Genomic DNA, 20,482 nt, shown 5'->3' with positions numbered 1-20,482 from the left:
ATACACAATAATTTACAGGTTTTAATAAGTCCTTTTTACACGTGTGAGCTCATTTTACTTTTCGCAATAGCCATGTGATGGATATCCTAATTAATTCCATTTTGCACACGAGGAATCTGAGAGCAAATGTGATTAAGTAGTGTTAACCTAAAAGTTAATTCAGGGAGGGTACACTAAAGAGATGGGATTAAACAAAACCAGTCTAGCTTCTGGGCCCATGGTCCTAACCACACTATACAATTTCCAACTTGTGGGTTGGTTAAATAAGTGGTGTACTGACACTTGAACCTTCTCATGGTAGATTTTTCTGAATGTTTGCTTGACCTTTTTAGTATATATTATTTGACCCTGTTAGAGTTTCTATTTCCCAGTTGCATATTTATACAGTTCTATAATCCTAACATTTGCTTTTAGATACTGTTTTTATTAAAAACCACAAAACTCTCCCCCCCACACTTGAAAGATGAATGGAGAAAAACTATAGAAGTCAGTCGACTATTTTAAGAATCATAATGTTATTATTTGTTTTTGTGTATACATGGACTTCTCCAATGTTCCAGCCATAAAGAATCCACCTGCAATGCAGGAGATGAATGTTCAATCCCTGGGTCGGGAAGACTCCCTGGAGGAGGGATCGCTTCTCACTCCAGTATTCTTGCCAGAAGAATTCCATGGACAGGGGAGCCTGGAAGGCTACAGTCCATTGGGTTGCAAAGAGTCAGGCACTACTGAAAGTACTGAACATGAATGCACATGTAAGTGCAAAAATCTATCTAATTTTATATATAAATGTTTTCATATTTGTGTATAAATTTATATTTATATATAAATTCTACTTCACTTTCAGGGGCAAGTTGAATGATTAATTAACTTTTTGCTTTATTTTTTCTTTAAAATGCAAATAACTGCTAAAATATCAAGCTCATGTAGTTTTTGTGAGGACAAATGTGATAAGAAATCTCTAGCTCTATTATTTAGCCACAATAACAGGAAACTTTATAGAAACAGTGAAGTCTTATAAATTATCAAATTGCTCTCTAGTTTCATTTTTCATCTTTCTATGTTAAGTTTCATACTCTTGATCATTAACTCATGATTTTAAGATGTCTATAGCATCTACATGTTTCTGAAAGAATGAAGAAGAATAAGAAAAATTCCCTGTATCAGGAAGGCAAATGCTATCTCAAAGACCACACAGCACGCCTTGATCAGATCTCTGCATATAGCAAATGCACCATTACCTACAATGGGGCAAGGCATGTGAATAATTTTAAATGAGTCTAAAACAAAATAGAAAAAGAAGAAGGAGAGAATGGCTGTTTGGAAGGCAGTGGGTCATGTCTCATCCCTATTTTATTTAATGCTAGGGACACAGTAAGTTATAAATTAATGATAACTGTTATTATATGGAAAAGATCTGGTGATGGAGTCTTTTACAGAGGAATTTATTTGAAATTTATTGGGTTAGCCAAAAAAGTTTATTGGGATTTCCCATAACATCATACAGAAAAGCCTGAATGACATTTTGGCCAACCAAATGAAATCAGCAGTCAAAAAATTTTCACAAAAATCACGGGGAATGGTTATATTTGTTTTCCTTGTAGTTGTTTAAAGTACTTTAAACTGGAAATTATGAAAAATAAATCTTCACATATGCCCTAGATAAACAGTACTCTGTAGTAGAATTTGAGAAGTTTCATAAAATCAATGGCTGGGAGAAATATCAATAACCTCATATATGCAGATGACACCACCCTTATGGCAGAAAGTGAGTAGGAACTAAAGAGCTTCTTGAAGTGAAAGAGGAGAATTAAAAAGTTGGCTCAAAGCTCAACATTCAGAAAACTAAGATCATGGCATCTGGTCCCATCACTTCATGGCAAATAGATGGGGAAACAGTGGAAACAGTGAGAGACTTTATTTAGGTTGGGGGGGGGGGGGCTCCCAAATCACTGCATGTGGTGATTGCAGACATGAAATTAAAAGATGCTTACTCCTTGGAAGGAAAGTTATGACCAACTTAGACAGCATATTAAAAAACAGAGACATTACTTTGTCAACAAAGGTCTGTGTATTCAAGGCTATGATTTTTCCAGTGGTCATGTCCATGGATGTGAGACTTGGACTGTAAAGAAAGCTGAGCGCTGAAGAACTGATGCTTTTGAACTGTGGTGCTGGAGAAGACTCTTGAGCATCCCTTGAACTGCAAGGAGATCCAACCAGTCAGTTCAAAAGGAAATCAGTCCTGAATATTCATTGGAAGGACTGATGCTGAAGCTGAAACTCCAACAATTTGGCTACCTGATGCAAAGAGCTGACTCATTTTAAAAGACCCTGATGCTGGGAAAGATTGATGGCAGGAGAAGGGGACGACAGATGATGAGATGGTTGGATTGTATCACCAACTCAATGGACATAAGTTTGGGTAGGCTCTGGGAGTTGCTGTTGGTCAGGGAGGCCTGGAGTGCTTCAGTCCATGGGGATGCAAAGAGTTGGACATGACTGAGTGACTGAACTGAGCTGAACTGCCCTTCTACAATTAGCACTGTTAGTGATTACATCTTTGTATTAGAACATCACTCTTCCTTTTCTAGTTGCTTTACTTGTAGAGTTAGGTTATTTATTTGACTTTTTTCTTGTTTCTTGAGGTATGCCTGTATTGCTCTGAACTTTCCTCTTAGCACTGCTTTTATAGTGTCCCACAGGTTTTGGGTTGTTGTGTTTTCATTTTCATTAGTTTCTATGCATATTTTGATTTCTTTTTTGATTTCTTCTGTGATTTGTTGGTTATTCAGAAGTGTGTTGTTCAACCTCCATATGTTGGAATTTTTAATAGTTTAACAAGTGGTGCTGGGAAAACTACTCAACCACTTGTAAAAGAATGAAACTAGATCACTTTCTAACACCCCACACAAAAATAAACTCAAAATGGATTAAAGATCTAAATGTAAGACCAGAAACTATAAAACTCCTAGAGGAGAACATAGGCAAAACACTCTCAGACATAAATCACAGCAGGATCCTCTATGATCCACCTCCCAGAATTCTGAAAATAAAAGCAAAAATAAGCAAATGGGATCTAATTAAAATTAAAAGCTTCTGCACAACAAAGGAAAATATAAGCAAGGTGAAAAGACAGCCTTCTGAATGGGAGAAAATAATAGCAAATGAAACAACTGACAAACAACTAATCTCAAAAATATACAAACAACTTCTGCAGCTCAATTCCAGAAAAATAAATGACCCAATCAAAAAATGGGCCAAAGAACTAAATAGACATTTCTCCAAAGAAGACATACGGATGGCTAACAAACACATGAAAAGATGCTCAACATCACTCATTATTAGAGAAATGCAAATCAAAACCACAATGAGGTACCACTTCACACTAGTCAGAATGTCTGCGATCTAAAAATCTGCAAGCAATAAATGCTGGAGAGGGTGTGGAGAAAAGGGAACCCTCCTACACTGTTGGTGGGAATGCAAACTAGTACAGCCACTATGGAGAACAGCGTGGAGATTCCTTAAAAAAATTGCAAATAGAACTACCTTATGACCCAGCAATCCCACTTCTGGGCATACACACCGAGGAAACCAGAATTGAAAGAGACACATGTACCCCAATGTTCATCGCAGCACTGTTTATAATAGCTAGGACATGGAAACAACCTAGATGTCCATCAGCAGATGAATGGATGAGAAAGCTGTGGTACATATACACAATGGAGTATTACTCAGCCATTAAAAAGAATTCATTTGAATCAGTTCTGATGAGATGGATGAAACTGGAGCCGATTATACAGAGTGAAGTAAGCCAGAAAGAAAAACACCAATACAGTATACTAACACATATATATGGAATTTAGGAAGATGGCAATGACGACCCTGTATGCAAGACAGGGAAAGAGACACAGATGTGTATAATGGACTTTTGGACTCAGAGGGAGAGGGAGAGGGTGGGATGATTTGGAAGAATGACATTCTAACATGTATACTATCATGTAAGAATTGAATCGCCAGTCTATGTCTGATGCAGGATACAGCATGCTTGGGGCTGGTGCATGGGGATGACCCAGAGAGATGTTATGGGGAGGGAGGTGGGAGGGGGGTTCATGTTTGGGAACACATGTAAGAATTAAAGATTTTAAAATTTAAAAAAAATAAAAAATAAAAAAAAAGAACATCACAAGTGTCAGATATTCTATAGCAAATGAAGTAATGAGTTGTGGAAATTATTTTACAAGTTAAATTTTCTACAAATGGAACACTTATGTTTGAGTGTGAAATAAAAGGCAGTATTAGATAAACTCACTACAGGTAAGAAAAGCAGGAAATATTTCAAACTGATGCACTATTAGCATATGCATGTTTCTAGCTTGAAAATTCTGCTTGCTTAACTTAGTAGGCCAATGTCCTATATATACATTTTTTCCATCACACAGAGTAAAGGGGCAACACAGACTGGTTCAGAAAGTCGTAAACAGATCCAATCCTGTCAATTATATGGTAGAAAACCATGGATCTTATCTAAGCAGGGTAACCTTCTCTAGGATCATAGGTTCTTGTCTATAAAATGGAAATAAATTAAGACAGAACATAAGATTGTCTAGGATTTATTTCCAGTTGGACTTTTTAAGTGAACATGAACATGAAATATTCAGGTTAACTAAATATAGATCATTTAAAAGCATATTTCTACAGAGAAGATGGGGATACACTTGTTGCACAGCCAAATTAATAAGATATATCTCATTTTCAACTCTATAGAGTAGAAAAGAAGGTAAGCTGACTTCCGTGGCTTTGCTCCTGTAAAGAAAACATGGAGTAACAAATCACACCAGGGATGCATCTACTGATTAACTTTCAGAATGGTGCTGAGACACCTGCAAGTTAATTAAACTATCTTAGAATTTGCTAATTATTCTTATTGCTCAACTTGACTTTATGTATATGTGTGTCTATATAAGAGTGAATATGTGGGCGAGAGGTTACTACAATGATGAGGGTGAATAGCTCTCATATTATCATGGTCAATTAAAAATGACATAAGTGAAAATAATTATCTCTCCCTTTATACTATTTTTCTGTTAATTTGCTTTACAAAGTTATTTGCCAACCATAAAATAATGTTTGGCAGTTGTTAGAATGTATTTGTCTTCCATAAACTAAATATATATATTTACTCACAATATTTCATGTGAAATATTCTAACATGCTTAAGATAATCATAATCTGTATCATAAAAAATATAAGAAATATAATGCTAAGAAAGTAGAATTAATTTTAGTGCCCTGAAGAATAGATTTTTTGTCATATTAGAATTGATTATATATAAAAGAAGTAATACATTATCAATTATGAATCCTTTCATATCTAGAAAGAAAAAAATAAGTACATTAACAACAGTCATAGTATTTTAATGTATTTTTTTGGGAAAACCATTATAAGTGTCTTAGTTTGCAATGGCATATTTTATCTATCATGTGACTAAATGCAAATACCTTAAAGGGATTTAAAGTCATTAAATTTTAGATGTTAAAGTTCACACTGAAAATAGACTTCAACTATCTGATTTTTTAATTAATTAGGTAATATTTATTTATTTATTTATTTTTAAATTTTTATTTTTGCTTCATTTTACTTTACAATATTGTATTGGTTTTGCCATACATTAACATGAATCCCCCACGGGTGTACATGAGTTCCCAATCATGAACCCCCCTCCCACTTCCCACCCCATATCATCTCTCTGGATTATCCCCATGCACCAGCCCCAAGCATCCTGTATCCTGTATCGAACATAAACTGGCGATTCATTTCTTACATGATAGTATAGATGTTTTAATGTCATTCTCCCAAATCATCCTACCCTCTCCTTCTCCCTCTCCCTCAGAGTCCAAAAGTCTGTTCTACATTTTTTAGATGAACAAAGAAATAAAGGAATTTTAAATGCAAAGTTAAATATAAAATACATGTCTTTTGGACTCTTCAAAATATTTTGTCTTAGTAACATTTTTCCAATAACCTATAATCTTTTCAATTTTTTAAAGTATTTTATTATTTTAAGTTGATATTATAAAAATAAATGTTTTAAGATAACTATACATTACAGAAGTAAATAATTAAAAATCATTACAAATTTATTTATGTGAGTATGTTAAGTCACTTCAGTTTTGTCTGACTCTGTGACCCCATGGACTGTAGCCCACCAGGCTCCTCTGCCCATGGGATTCTCCAGGCAAGAATACTGGAGGGGGTTGCTGTGCCCTCCTCCAAGGGACCTTCCCAACCCAGGAATCAAATATGTTTCTTTTATGTCCCCTGCACTGGTAGGCAGGTTCTTTACCACCGGCACCACCTGGAAAGCCCAATGATACTCAGGACATATTATGAAGACATGTTTACTTTACCCAATTTTTTTTTCAGAATAAAACATGTTTCCATTCATTATTTTGCTTTCTACAATCAAACATAAAATAATATTTAATTTACTAAGATAATCAATACTTAAATTATTAACAAATAAGAAAAATTTTATATCTTCTCTCCTCCAAACTTAATAATTTCCTCTCTTGTACCCATGATGAAAGTGAAGTTGAAAGTTGTTCAGCTGTGTCTGACTCTTTGGGACTGCATGGACTAAATGGTCCATGGAATTCTCTAAGCCAGAATACTGAAGTCGGTAGCCTTTCCCTTCTCCAGTGAATCTTCCTAACCAGGGATCAAACTCATGTCTCTTGCACTGAAGAGAGATTCTTTACCAGCTGAACCATAAGGGAAGACCAACCAAAATATATTGCCTTGAAATAATGTTAATTTAATTTGCAATTATGTGGTTTGGCAATTTAGGCTACTCATTGGACTCACTCATGAAATGGTAAGTTGCTGGTCAATTAAATATCTTAATTTCTAGCTTTTGACCAATATGACCAGAGTTACTGGAACAATGGATGCTCCTCATCTAGCATATTATCCTAGTTATCATCACATGGTGCTTATAGGCCTGGTTTTAAGAATATCAGGGGATAGGGCAAAGCCACAACCCATAAGCAATTCTCAAATCTCTGCTTATGTAATGTTTACTATTGTCTCATTGTTCAGATCAGTTGGCAAAGTCCATATTTAACATGTAAAGGCACAACTCACACAAGAGATACAGGAAGATGTGAATAAACAGGAGCTATTACTGTGACAATCTAGTATAGTCTGTCTTTAGCACCAAGGATTCATCTGCCTCCCATATATAAAGTATACTGACTCTCTCACAGGAACATTTTCATTCTCACTTAATCAAAGCAGCATGATGAAAATAAGTTTTCTAAGGCTACATAACAAACTACCCCAAAATTAGTGATTTGGAAGAATCACCATTGACTTTCATCATTATTCTCCAGTTTTACAATTTGGGCTCTGTTCAACTGGTTAGGTCTTCTCTTGAATTAATTAATTTATGTTTTTAGTCTGTAGACAATTATGAAATATGTAGCTAGTTATGCTTCTGTTCATCATTAGCTGTCAGCTAGGGTGCATCAGGCAACTGGATTACAGTTCTTTTTCAGAATTCTGCTTATGGAAATAGTTCTGTGCTATGCTTAGGCACTTGGTTGTGTCCGACACTGTGACCCCATGGACTGCAGCCAGCCAGGCTACTCTGTCCATGGGGATTCTTCAGGCAAGAATACTGGAGTGGGCTGCCATTTCCTTCTCCAGGGGAATCTTCCCAACCCAGGGATCAAACCCAGGTCTTCGGCATTGCAGGCAGATTCTTTAGTGTTTGAGCCACCAGGAAATAATGCTAGAGGTCCCCAAAACAGCAAAAGGAAGATAACTCCAATGTCCTATCACTTTTCTCTGGTTTCTAATGGTGCCGTGTTTGCTAGATAAGTGTATTCCAGCCTGGTCAGTGTGGGTATAACTAAGAATGTGGATACATGGTGTATTAGCACTTTGAGGAATACCACTGCAACATCCTATCAAAATCCCACTCAGTTGATGTAACTAATTTCTATTCCTCAGAGTAAATAATAGTAAAATAAATAAATAAAAGAGCCCATATTTAGCCAATATCAAATTAACACAATCCCAAGCATTATATTTTATCATTTAACAAATAAATAATAGAAAACTTGAAAACATTGTATCACTAAATCTATGACTCTAGAATATAGTCCATTGTGTTTTTTGTTGAAATACAGTAATGGCTCAACTGATGATTACCTGGCTTCAGATATTGGACAATGTATTGAATATCAACTGTAAGACACTAAAAAATAGTTTTAAGACAATACAAACAGATGGGAAAATATACTGGATTCTTGGGTTTGAAGTATCCTTATTGATAATATAGCAAAACTACCTAAGGCAATCTACAGATTCAATGCAATTCCTGTTAATATACCAATGGTAGTTTTCACAGAACTAGAACAAATAACTTTAAAGTGTGTAGGGAGACACAAATGCTCCCCCCCCCCAAATGAACAATCTTCAGAAGGAAAAACAGGAATCAAACTCTTTAACTTCAGACTATACTATCAATGCAAAGCAACTGTAATCAAAATAGTATGGTACTGCAGGGAAAGAAACAGATGGGTCAATGGAGCAGAGTGGAGAGCCCAGAAATAAACCCACACACATTATGGTCAATCTAAGACAAGTGAGACAAGCAGATAAAATGGAAAAAGGACAGTCTCTTCAATAAGTTGTGCTGGGAAAACTAGACTGCTACATGTAAAATAATGAAATTAGAACATTCTCTAATACTGTCTGTAAAAGTTATCTCAAAAGGATTAAAGACCTAAAATGTAAGACCAGATACCATAAAACTCTCAGAAGAAAGTACAGGTAAAGCATTCTTTGACATACACTGGAGCTATGTTTTCTGGACCTGTCACCTAAAACAAAGTAAATAAAAGCAAAAATGGACAAATGTAACCTAATCAAGCAAAGACTTTTGCACAGCAAAAGAAACCATTGACAAAACCAAAAGACAATCTATTGAATGGGATAAACTATTTAAAAACAGTATGGATTGAATATATATAAACGACTCACACAACTCAACATAAAAAATTCCAAACCAAATAACTCATATAAAAAATGAACAGAAGAACTGAATAAACATATTTCCAAAGAGGAAATGCAGATAGCCAACAGTCATGAAAAAGTGCTCAGCATTGTTAATAATCAGGTAAATGCTAATCAAACCACAGTGAGATACCACCTCATACCTGTCAGAATGGCTATCATCAAAACAGACACACACAGATAAAATAACAAGTGCTGGTAAAGTTGCAAGGAAAAGAGAACCTGCCTTCACCACTGGGAATGTAGACTGCTACAGCCACTGTGGAAAACAGTATGGACATTTCTGAAAAAACTAGAAATAGAAATATCTTATGCTCTGGAAATTCCTGAATTTATGTTTAAAATAAAGAAATATACTAATTTGAAAAGATATATCCACCTCAATGTTTATGGCAGCATTAATTATAATTGCTGCTATGGATTAACCTAAGTATCCATTGACAGATGGAAACAACCTAGATGTCCATCAGCAGATGAATGGATAAGAAAGCTGTGGTAAGTATACACAATGGAGTATTACTCACCCATTAAAAAGAATACATTTGAATCATTTCTAATGAGATAGATGAAACTGGAGCTGATTATACAGAGTGAAGTAAGCCTGAAAGAAAAACACAAATACAGTATACGAACACATATATACAGAATTTAGAAAGATGACAATGATGACCCTGTATGCGAGACAGCAAAAGAGACACAGATGTGTAGAGTGGACTTTGGACTCTGAGGGAGAGGGTGAGGGTGGGATGATTTGGGAGAATGGCATAGAAACATGTATACTATCATGTAAGAAACGAATCGCCAGTCTATGTTCGATACTGGATACAGGATGCTTGGGGCTGGTGCACGGGGATGATCCAGAGAGATGATATGGGGTGGGAGCTGGGAGGGGGGTTCATAATTGGGAACACATGTACACCCGTGGCGGATTCATGTTGATGTATGGCAAAACCAATACAGCATTGTAAAGTAAAATAAAGTAAAAATAAAAATTAAAAAAAAATAAAAGATATGGTGTGCATGTATATGTATATGAACACACACATATACACACATGCACACAATGAAATATTACTCAGCCATACAAACAATGTAATTTTGCCATTTGCAGCAACACATATATATGGAAAGGCATTATGCTAACTGAAGTATGTTAGACATTGAAAGACAAATACTGTATGGTATCTTGTATATGTGGAATGAAGAAAATACAACAAACGAGCAAATATATCAAGAAAGAAGCAGACACAGATATAGAGAGCCAAACTAGTGGTTACCAGTGGGAAGAGGGAGGAGGAAGGGGATATAAAAGAGTATGGGATTAAGAAGTATAAAATAAAATTTTAAAAAAGAAGTATAAAATATCTACAAGGATAAGTTGTACAAAATGGGAAATATAGCAAATATTTTATAACTATAAAGGGAATATAACTTTTAAAAATTGTGAATCACTATATTTTACATTTGTAGCTTATATAATACATTAAGTATAATACAAATTAAACATTTCTTATAAAATAAAAATTAATTGTGGCATAGGCACAATATGGAATATTTTGAAACCATTATAAATTATGTCATGGATATATAGGTATTGAAACAGAAAATAATTATTGCTACCTTTATAGATTCCTGTCAAGTGAAAAAGTGGTATGTTCAATGTGTTTCAAGTTTTTAAAATTAGCTTTATGGATGTATAACTTAGATACTATACAATGTACATATTTTACATATGAAAAATCTATTGGAAAATGATATGCACCTACAGTTGAAGTTTTAAGTACATTGAACATTCTATATTCAGTTCTCATTAAATTTTCAGTGACTTTCTTCTTCAGTATTCATCACTTAATGCCCTCTGTCTACTGATTTAAACCATAATCAATACTCACTATTAAGTGTTTGATAATTATTTCATTAAAGGCAAGCATAATTATGGGAGGTACTGAATCTTATGACAATTTGAGCAGTATAGACATCTACTTTGTTACTGCTTTAAGACCAAGGGATTCCGTCTGCGTTTAGTTCATCTGTGAGAATTGCTAATTTCTGTTTTAATTTTAAATGACTACAGTGTTAAAGACACATCTCTAATTAAGGAGATGATATCATTATTTTGTGGATGTAATTTTTTTCTTTACCTATGACTATTATAATGGGTGTAGTCTTAGGAAGTGAGTAGAAATACCATATAAGGGGAAACTTTTTTAACTGTTTCAATCTATGAAGTGCTATCTCTCTAATGTTTCAAATAAATTAAGATTTGTGTATAATGTAGTTAGTAGGAAGGATTCTTTTCCCATAATTTTTCCTATCTTAGAAATCTTCTAACTCCATGATGGAGAGTAATAATCAAAGGGAAAAGCTACATGAGCTTAAATGTTTTGAAATAACTCTCTATTCAAGTTTATTCTGAAAGTATACATTTCATCACAAGAAGAGCTTCTTTCCAAAGGTTTAGGTAAAAATATATAGTGTTATACAAAAAAAAAAAAAGTTGCTTCCTTTTGAAACATTTGTTGGACTTAACTGAATAATACCCTCTCTGCAGTATTGAAATAATTACAGTTGATCCTTGAACAACACAGGGGTTAAGGACACTGGCTTTGCCTGCCCTCATCCTGTTGAAATTCCTAGTGTAACTTTGTAGTTTGTCTGATGGGTCTTTGGCTCCACATTCAAGGACTCAGGCAACCACAGATCATGTAGTACTGTAATAGCATACTGCAATACTGTAATAGCATTCACTGCAAAAGATCTACATATAAGTGTATTGTTAAGTTCAAACCCACGTTGTTTAAAGGTCGACTGTATATTCCTTTGTTAGTATTATTTTTTTTCATGGCCAGGACAGCTTTCCAGCAGGGATTATTCTTTAGATTTGTATCGTCTAAGAAATATAATTGGGACTGGAAGTTTTATACAAATATGATATGAACAAGGAACCACAGCATGAAAGTTAGCTATGCCATGGAAGAAGTGATTAAACTTTCTCCTGTCAGCTATCTTAATAGCTGGAAGAAATATCCAGTGACCACATTTCCAGGAGGCATTAATTACATCAGCAACATATTAATATCCATAGTTAATTAGAATAATTTGGACATCTCTGATAGTAATATGCAAAATATTATTCACTTACAGTTTCAATACTAATTCATTAAATAAATAGCCTACAAAAATTGGTGTTGTTCTTAAGGTTACACATTGTCTTCTCACGTTTTTTGAAAAGACGAAAAAGAACAAGAAACTACTACCACTGCTACAAAAAAACGACTTTATCAGATGACTCTTTTATACTAATGAGATCCTTGATTACCAAAAAAAAATCATAAAGAAAAAAGGAAAATGAATTACCCTCAGTCTAAAGAATTATCTACCCAATGTCTCTACTAAAAAGTAGTCCTCTAGACTTTCTAATTTCAACTGAAACCAGTATAAAGGCTAAACAGGAAAATATCTTTTAACCTGATAAATAGATTTTTAAAAATGAATAAAAATCCTCAAGCCAAATAAGTAACACCGAATATAAATAATTGCAGACGTTTCAGTTTAGTTCAGTCGCTCAGTCACGTCCAACTCTTTGTGACTCAATGAATCGCAGCACTCCAGGCCTCCCTGTCTGTCACCAACTCCTGAAGTCCACCCAAACCCATGTCCATTGAGCTGATGATGCCATCCAGCCATCTCATTCTCTGTTATCCCCTTCTCCTCCTGCCCTCATCTTTCCTAGCACCAGGGTCTTTTTAAATGAGTCAGTTCTTTGTATCAGGTTGCCAAAGTATTGGAGTTTCAGCTTCAACAACAGTCCTTCCAATGAACAACCAGGATCCAAGGGATGCTCAAGAGTCTTCTTCAACACCACAGTTCAAAAACACCAATTCTTCAGTGCTCAGTTTTCTTTATAGTCCAACTCTCACATCCATACATGGCCACTGGAAAAACCATAGCCTTGACTGGATGGACCTTTGTTGACAAAGTAATGTATCTGCCTTTTAATATGCTGTCTAGATTAGTCATAACTTTCCTTCTAAGGAATAAGTGTCTTTTAGTTTCAAGGCTGCAATCACCATCTGCAGTGATTTCGGAGCTCAGAAAAATAAAGTCTGACACTGTTTCCATTGTTTCTCCATCTATTTCCCATGAAGTGATGGGACCAGATTCCATTCTCTTAGTTTTCTGAATGTTGAGCTTTAAGCCAACTTTTTCACTCTCCTCTTTCACTTTCACCAGGAGGCTCTTTAGTTCTTCACTTTCTGCCATAAGGGTGGTATCATCTGGATATCTGAGGTTATTGATATTTCTCCCAGCAATCTTGATTCCAGCTTGTGCTTCATCCAGCCCAGCATTTCTCAGGATGTACTCTGCATCTAAGTTAAATAAGCAGGGTGACAATATACAACCTTGACGAACTCCTTTTCCTATTTGTAACCAGTCTGTTCCATGTCCAGTTCTAACTGCTGCTTCCTGACTTGCATACAGGTTTCTCAAGAGGCAGGTCAGGTGGTCTGGTATTCCCATCTCTTTCAGAATTTTCCACAGTTTATTGTGATCTACACAGTCAAAGCCTTTAGCATATATTTAGTCAGTCATTATACAATGATGATCTCCTTGTTCCTTGATATTTTTATGCCAAAATTGTTCTATTAATTTGATTTGTGTAACTGGTGGAATCTTTTAAAAAACTGGTTAATTTATTAAATTGATTGTCAACCCATTGATTGGTTCAGAAAATATTCCATAAATCTATAAATACTACATGGTACCCAAATGTAGTTGCTTTGTCTTTTTTTTTTTTTTTTTTTCTTTTTTCTTCTCAGAGACCAGAGACCAATGCATGTCATTGATTTCTGGCAGTGGAAGATGATGTTTATTTTTCTTCCTTTTTTTTCTTTCCCTTTCCTTCCATTTCCTGATTCTGTTTTTGCTTTACTTAAATTTATGTAGTTTATTGGCCATTTTCTACTGCTAACTTTATTTTCCAATTTTGTGATTGAACTTTCTTGTATTTTTTACCATACAGTAATATGGGATACATCAGATCTTATAAATGAAATGAAACTGCAATTTGTCCTTACATTTGAACATGTTTTCACAACCATCACACTATATTTTATGGAAGTAAACTCCTTATGGAATTAGTGAAGGGGGTGAATGTAAGCATTTAATTTAACCAAAATTAAACATGTCCTGATAGAAACCTAAGAGGCAAAAAGAAGCATCAGTAGGTAACATGTGATTTAAAACTTTGTGAGGGAGATCCTTAACCCTCATAAGTATTTAGACATTAAGAGCTCAACTGATATTCAAGTTACACTAAGTATATCAACCATATAATGTTATTATTAAGTTTGTTATTACATGTGATGAGCAATTAATATCCTAGAACTTTATTCCAAGGACACACTGGAAACTGGGATGTGATTCCTGTATATACCATATCAGGGCTTCCCTGATGGCTCAGTTGGTAATGTGAGAGACTTAAGTTTGATCCCTGAATGGGGAAGATCCCCTGGAGAAGGAAATGGCAACCCACTCCAGTATTCTTGCTTGGAGAATTTCATGGACAGAGGAGCCCGGTGGGTGACAGTCCATGCGGTCACAAAGAATCAGACACAATTGATATATTTTTTAAAAATTTCCCCCCAAAATCTGTACTTCACTGTATCATTGGGATCTTCAACAATATTAAAATTATATGATTCATATATATGTATTCCTTTTGAATTTATTATTTTATTATCCCTGATGGAAAAACAAAGTTCAAAACAAATAAAAATTGCTAAAAAATACAAAAACAAAAACAACACTTCTTTACCAGAGACCCTTCATTACATGTTACTATCTGAAAAATAGGACTATTATTTAATATATTCTCTAAGTGCTTGATGAAATTCTGTAAGTGGGTTTTCTTTGATGTAATGGAATTAATTCAATCCAAATGTATATAGGAAAAAAATCACTAAGCTAGGATAGAATTTAAAACAATACATCATATGAAAAGATGGACACTTTTCTGAAGCCTCTGCTGACAAATCTTCTTTATCTTTCTTACTAGGTGCAATGTTTTGACATCTTTTGCCCTAGTATTTTTATGTCTAATCACAGCAATGCAATTGGACATTATGCCAATGATACACAATAAGTATGAATTTGTAAATATAGATAAACTGAATATCGTCATTGAATTTTGTGATTTTCTTAAGAACCATAGTATGATTCCCTTTGCTGATTAAATAGATAAACAAATAATAAAATTGTTGACTTATAGAGACAACAAAATCATGGAGGAAGACTTGTCCTTTACTTCTGATTTTATAGTATTTTTATTAAAGGTCCTAAAGCTTACTTGCCCAGGTGAGAGAAAATTTTCACCATCTACATTTTAATATTTGACTTCTCAGTTGAGGAAGAGAGAGAACATATATGTATTGGGGATTATTTGTTCATTTAACAAATGTTTGTGTCTATTATTTTCAGGTGCTATGTAAAAAGCCCCACAAGCTGAGCTTATACAGACATCAGTAAAGCATTCAAGATCTCTGCCACCCTAGTCTTATAGACAGGAATAAAAGCAGTGGAAGGAAGCATAAGGATTACACCAGAAATGGTTTCTAATCCACATATTATTAAATAATCACAAGTATATTTTATAACTTGTTATGCTATTATAATTTATATGTAAATACAAGCAATCTTGACTTGAAAAACAGCTAAAAAATTAACATTTTCAAAATAAACTTTTATATATATAAAATCTGGACATGTAATTGTCATGATTTTAAGACAAACAAGTGACTTCTATGTGCATTTCAGTAATGTAAAATTCAAGAGTCAACTGATTTCTAAAAAGGTTATATAAATAGCTATGCTAAAATCTTATTATATGATAAGCACAGCCTCTCACAGGCTAGTGAAGTAATGCTCAAAATTCTCCAAGCCAGGATTCAGCAATACATGAACCATGAACTCCCTGATGTTAAAGCTGGTTTTAGAAAAGGCAGAGGAACCAGAGATCAAATTGCCACCATCTGCTAGATCACGCAAAAAGCAAGAGAGTTCCAGAAAAACATCTATTTCTGCTTTATTGACTATGCCAAAGACTTTGACTGTGTGGATCACAATAAACTGTGGAAAATTCTGAAAGAGATGGAAATACCAGACCACCTGATCTGCCTCTTGAGAAACCTATATGCAGGTCAGGAAGCAACAGTTAGAACTGGACATGAACAGACTGTTCCCAAATAGAAAAAGGAGTATGTCACGGCTGTATATTGTCACCCTGCTTATTTAACTTACATGCACAGTACATAATGAGAAACGCTGGGCTGGAAGAAGCACAAGCTAGAATCAAGATTGCTGAGAGAAATATCAATAACCTCAGATATGCAGATGACACCACCCTTATGGCAGAAAGTGAAGGGGAACTAAAAAGCCTCTTGATGAAAGTGAAAGTGGAGAGTGAAAAATTTGGCTTAAAGCTCAACATTCAGAAAACGAAGATCATGGCATCTGGTCCCATCACTTCATGGCAAATAGATGGGAAACAGGGAAAACAGTGTCAGACTTGGATCAGTCCTGGATGTTCTTTGGAAGGAATGATGCTAAAACTGAAACTCCAGTACTTTGGCCACCTCATGCGAAGAGTTGACTCATTGGAAAAGACTCTGATGCTGGGAGGGATTGGGGGCAGGAGGAGAAGGAGACGACAGAGGATGAGATGGCTGGATGGCATCACTGACTGGATGGATGTTAGTCTGAGTGAACTCCGGGAGTGGGTGATGGACATGGAGGCCTGGCGCGCTGTGATTCATGGGGTCGCAAAGAGTTGGACACAACTGAGCTACTGAGCTGAACTGAAACATTGCCTCATAAACACATAATAAGAAATGAACTAATTGGTTATATTAACAATTTCAATTCTACTGTATTTTATTATCCAATCTCTAGGCAGTTTGATTATATTCAGCAAAGTTTCACTGAAATGCTCTAAGAAACTAATTAATATTCTCAGAAAAAAGCCTGCATTAATTCTGAACATACAGACTTCTGGATTCAGAAAAGTGAATATCTAAACCAACAAAAAATAACATTTAACACTAGGGGTCTACTTTTTGACAAAATCTGTGACCATAAAAGTGGCTATTTTTCTTCATGTCATCAAATGTTTCATTTTTTAATATGCTTTGAGTTTTAAAGTTCAAAACACTAACTTGCCATATGGTTGCATTCTTTGATATATGTTAAAAATTTAAGATATATTGTTAAAATAAATTTTTAAAATCTGAAAATAGTACTGTTAATTTAGTGAATTAAGCCAACTTTTTCTGATATGTATTCAATCTAATGATATGTCATGGCAGTTCATATCTAATATATAATTTTTTTCTTAGTAATAACAGTGATATCCTTTTAGATGGAATTTCTATGGATTAAATTTATTATCTATAAAGAACTATTTTATATTTTTACCTTTTAGAGAGCATCTAACACTAAACTTGAGATTATTTTAAGATATATCTAAAAATTAAATTTTTAAGCTTAATAGAGAATAATTTATTTTTAGGAGCTGTGATTAATATATAGACATGAAAGTAATATAACTAGAGTACTAATACTTTTTTTTAAATTACTAATTGCCACCTGCATGACATAACATTCTAATCAATGCACTGAATATTGATTCAGTAATGTTCACATTAGCACTCAAATTACATGTCTTATTTATCTTTGTCTTATAAAAAAGAAGTGTTGTGAAGCCCTGAACCCAATCAGTAGCACAATGATTGTTTACACACTAACTTGAATATATATTTTGGTTTGCTATCCAGCCTTTTCTCTAATGATAATTGCTAAATACTGAACACTAATACTTCAGGTTTCTGCCACTGTATAGATGGCTTCAGCAAAACAGTACAGTATAACTGCATTACAGAGCAGAGATCATTGTATGCTTTTTGTGTCAAAAATAGAGAATAAAAGAAAAACAATGAGAGTTAAAAAAAAAACAAAGCTAAAATTAAAGCTTTATAAAAACCAATAAAATGGCAAACCTCTGGCAAGATCATGCCAAATAAGAGTATTCTCTGAACATAGGAAATCTTGCACATTTTGAGCTATTAAAAAAAAGGAAAAAATTGAATATAGTAAATATTTATATACTTAACGGTGAGTCTCCAAAATCCAAAATCACTGCAGAGGGTGACTGCAGCCAAGAAATAAAAAGACGCTTACTCCTTGGAAGAAATATTTTGACCAACCTAGACAGCATATTAAAAAGCAAAGACATTACTTTGCCAACAAATGTCTGTCTAGTCAAGGCTACGGTTTTTCCAGTAGTCATGTATGGATGTGAGAGTTGGAGTATAAAGAAAGCTGAGCACTGAAGAATTGATGCTTTTGAAATGTAGTGTTGGAGAAGACTCTTGAGAGTACCATGGACTGCAAGGAGATCAAACCAGTCCATCCAAAAGGAAATCAGTCCTGAATGTTCATTGGAAGGACTGATGTTGAAGGTGACATTCCAATACTTTGGTCATCTGATGGGAAGAGTTGACTCATTTGAAAGGACCCTGATGCTGGGAAAGATTGAAGGCAGGAGGAGAAGGGGACAAGATAGGATGAGATGGTTGGATGGCATCACCGACTGAATGGACATCAGTTTCAGTAAACTCCAGGAGTTGGTGGTGGACAGGGAGGTCTGGCCTGCTGCAGTCCATGGGCTCACAAAGAGTCAGACATGACTGAGTGACTGAACTGAACTGAACTGGACTGAACGATGAGTCATCTAGCTGTCTTTGGATACTTAATGCCCATACCTGTTAACAGTCAGTTCTATAAATTCTATATACAAATAATTAGAAGAAAATACTCTTGGTAATCTTTCAAGTTTAACAGGAAATAACTGAAGATATTAACATCTGGTATTCCCCAGTGAAATGTCACTGAAAATGAATTGCAGTAAATAACTGAGCATGCCAAAATGACAGGTTCAGAGAATTCTATTAACTTTTTCAGAAAACCAGTTTTGAATACTATCAGAAAACAATAATCAGCAGATATCATTGGAAAACTGCAATCATGAAATATAGAGGTCAAACAAGTGAATGGATAAAAGCAACTTGAAAAGAAGCTATAGTAGAAAAGGACTCTAACAATTATATTGTCTATGTCCTAAGAAGAAAAAAGTAAAAAAAGAAGTATAATAAGTAGAAAAAAAAAGTCTGGAAAATGGATAAAATAAGAAAACAAAGCAAATTATTTGATATCATAAATATGATAGTCCACCACTACTTGGCATTTATTTCAGACAGATCAAACTTATGTTAGAGCAAAAATGTATGTACAGTTGTTCATAGTGACACTGTACATTATAGCTAACCTCTGGAACAGACCCAGAGTCTTTCAGAAGGTGAGAGATAAAACAACGAAGTATCCAAGCCTTGGCATACTATTCAGCCAAAAAACAAGGAGCAATCTACTAATACACATAATAATTTGGATAGTTCAGTCAGTTCAGACACTTGGTTGTGTCTGCTCTTTGCGGCCCCATGGACTGCATCACATCAGGCCTCTCTGTCTATCACCAACTCCTGGAATTTACTCAAATTCATGTCCATGGAGTCAGTGATGCCATGCAACCATCTCATACTCTGTCATCCCCTTCTCCTCATGCCTTCAATCATTCCCATCATCAGGGTCTTTTTTTTTCTTTTTTTTTAAATTTTACTTTATTTTACTTTACAATACTGTATTGGTTTTGCCATACATCAGCATGAATCTGTCATGGGTGTACATGTGTTCCCAATCCTGAAGCCCTCCTCCCCATCCCTCCCCATACCATCTCTCTGGGTCATCCCAGTGCACCAGCCCCAAGCATCCTGTATCCTGCATCGAACCTATACTGGCGATTCATTTCTTATATGATATTATACATGTTTCAATGCCATTCTCCCAAATCATCCCACCCTCTCCCTCTCGCACAGAGTTCATAAGACTGTTATATACATCTGTGTCTCTTTTGCTGTCTCGCATACAGGGTTATCATTACCATCTTTATAAATTCCATATATATGTGTTAGTATACTATATTGGTGTTTTTTCTTTCAGGCTTACTTCACTCTGTATAATCAGATCCAGTTTCATCCATCTCATTAGAACTGATTCAAATGTACAGCAAAACCAATACACTATTGTAAAGTAAATAAAATAAAATAAAATAAATTTAAAAAAAATGACTGAGTAATACTCCACTGTGTATATGTACTACAGCTTTCTTATCCATTCATCTGCTGATGGACATCTAGTTTGCTTCCATGCCCTGGCTATTAAAAACAGTGCTGCGATGAACATTGGGGTACTTGTGTCTCTTTCAATTCTGGTTTCCTCAGTGTGTATG

This window comes from Capra hircus, chromosome 1, assembly GCF_001704415.2.
Source record: "Capra hircus breed San Clemente chromosome 1, ASM170441v1, whole genome shotgun sequence".
Classification (NCBI taxonomy): Eukaryota; Metazoa; Chordata; class Mammalia; order Artiodactyla; family Bovidae; genus Capra; species Capra hircus.
This window is presented reverse-complemented; position numbering follows the sequence as displayed.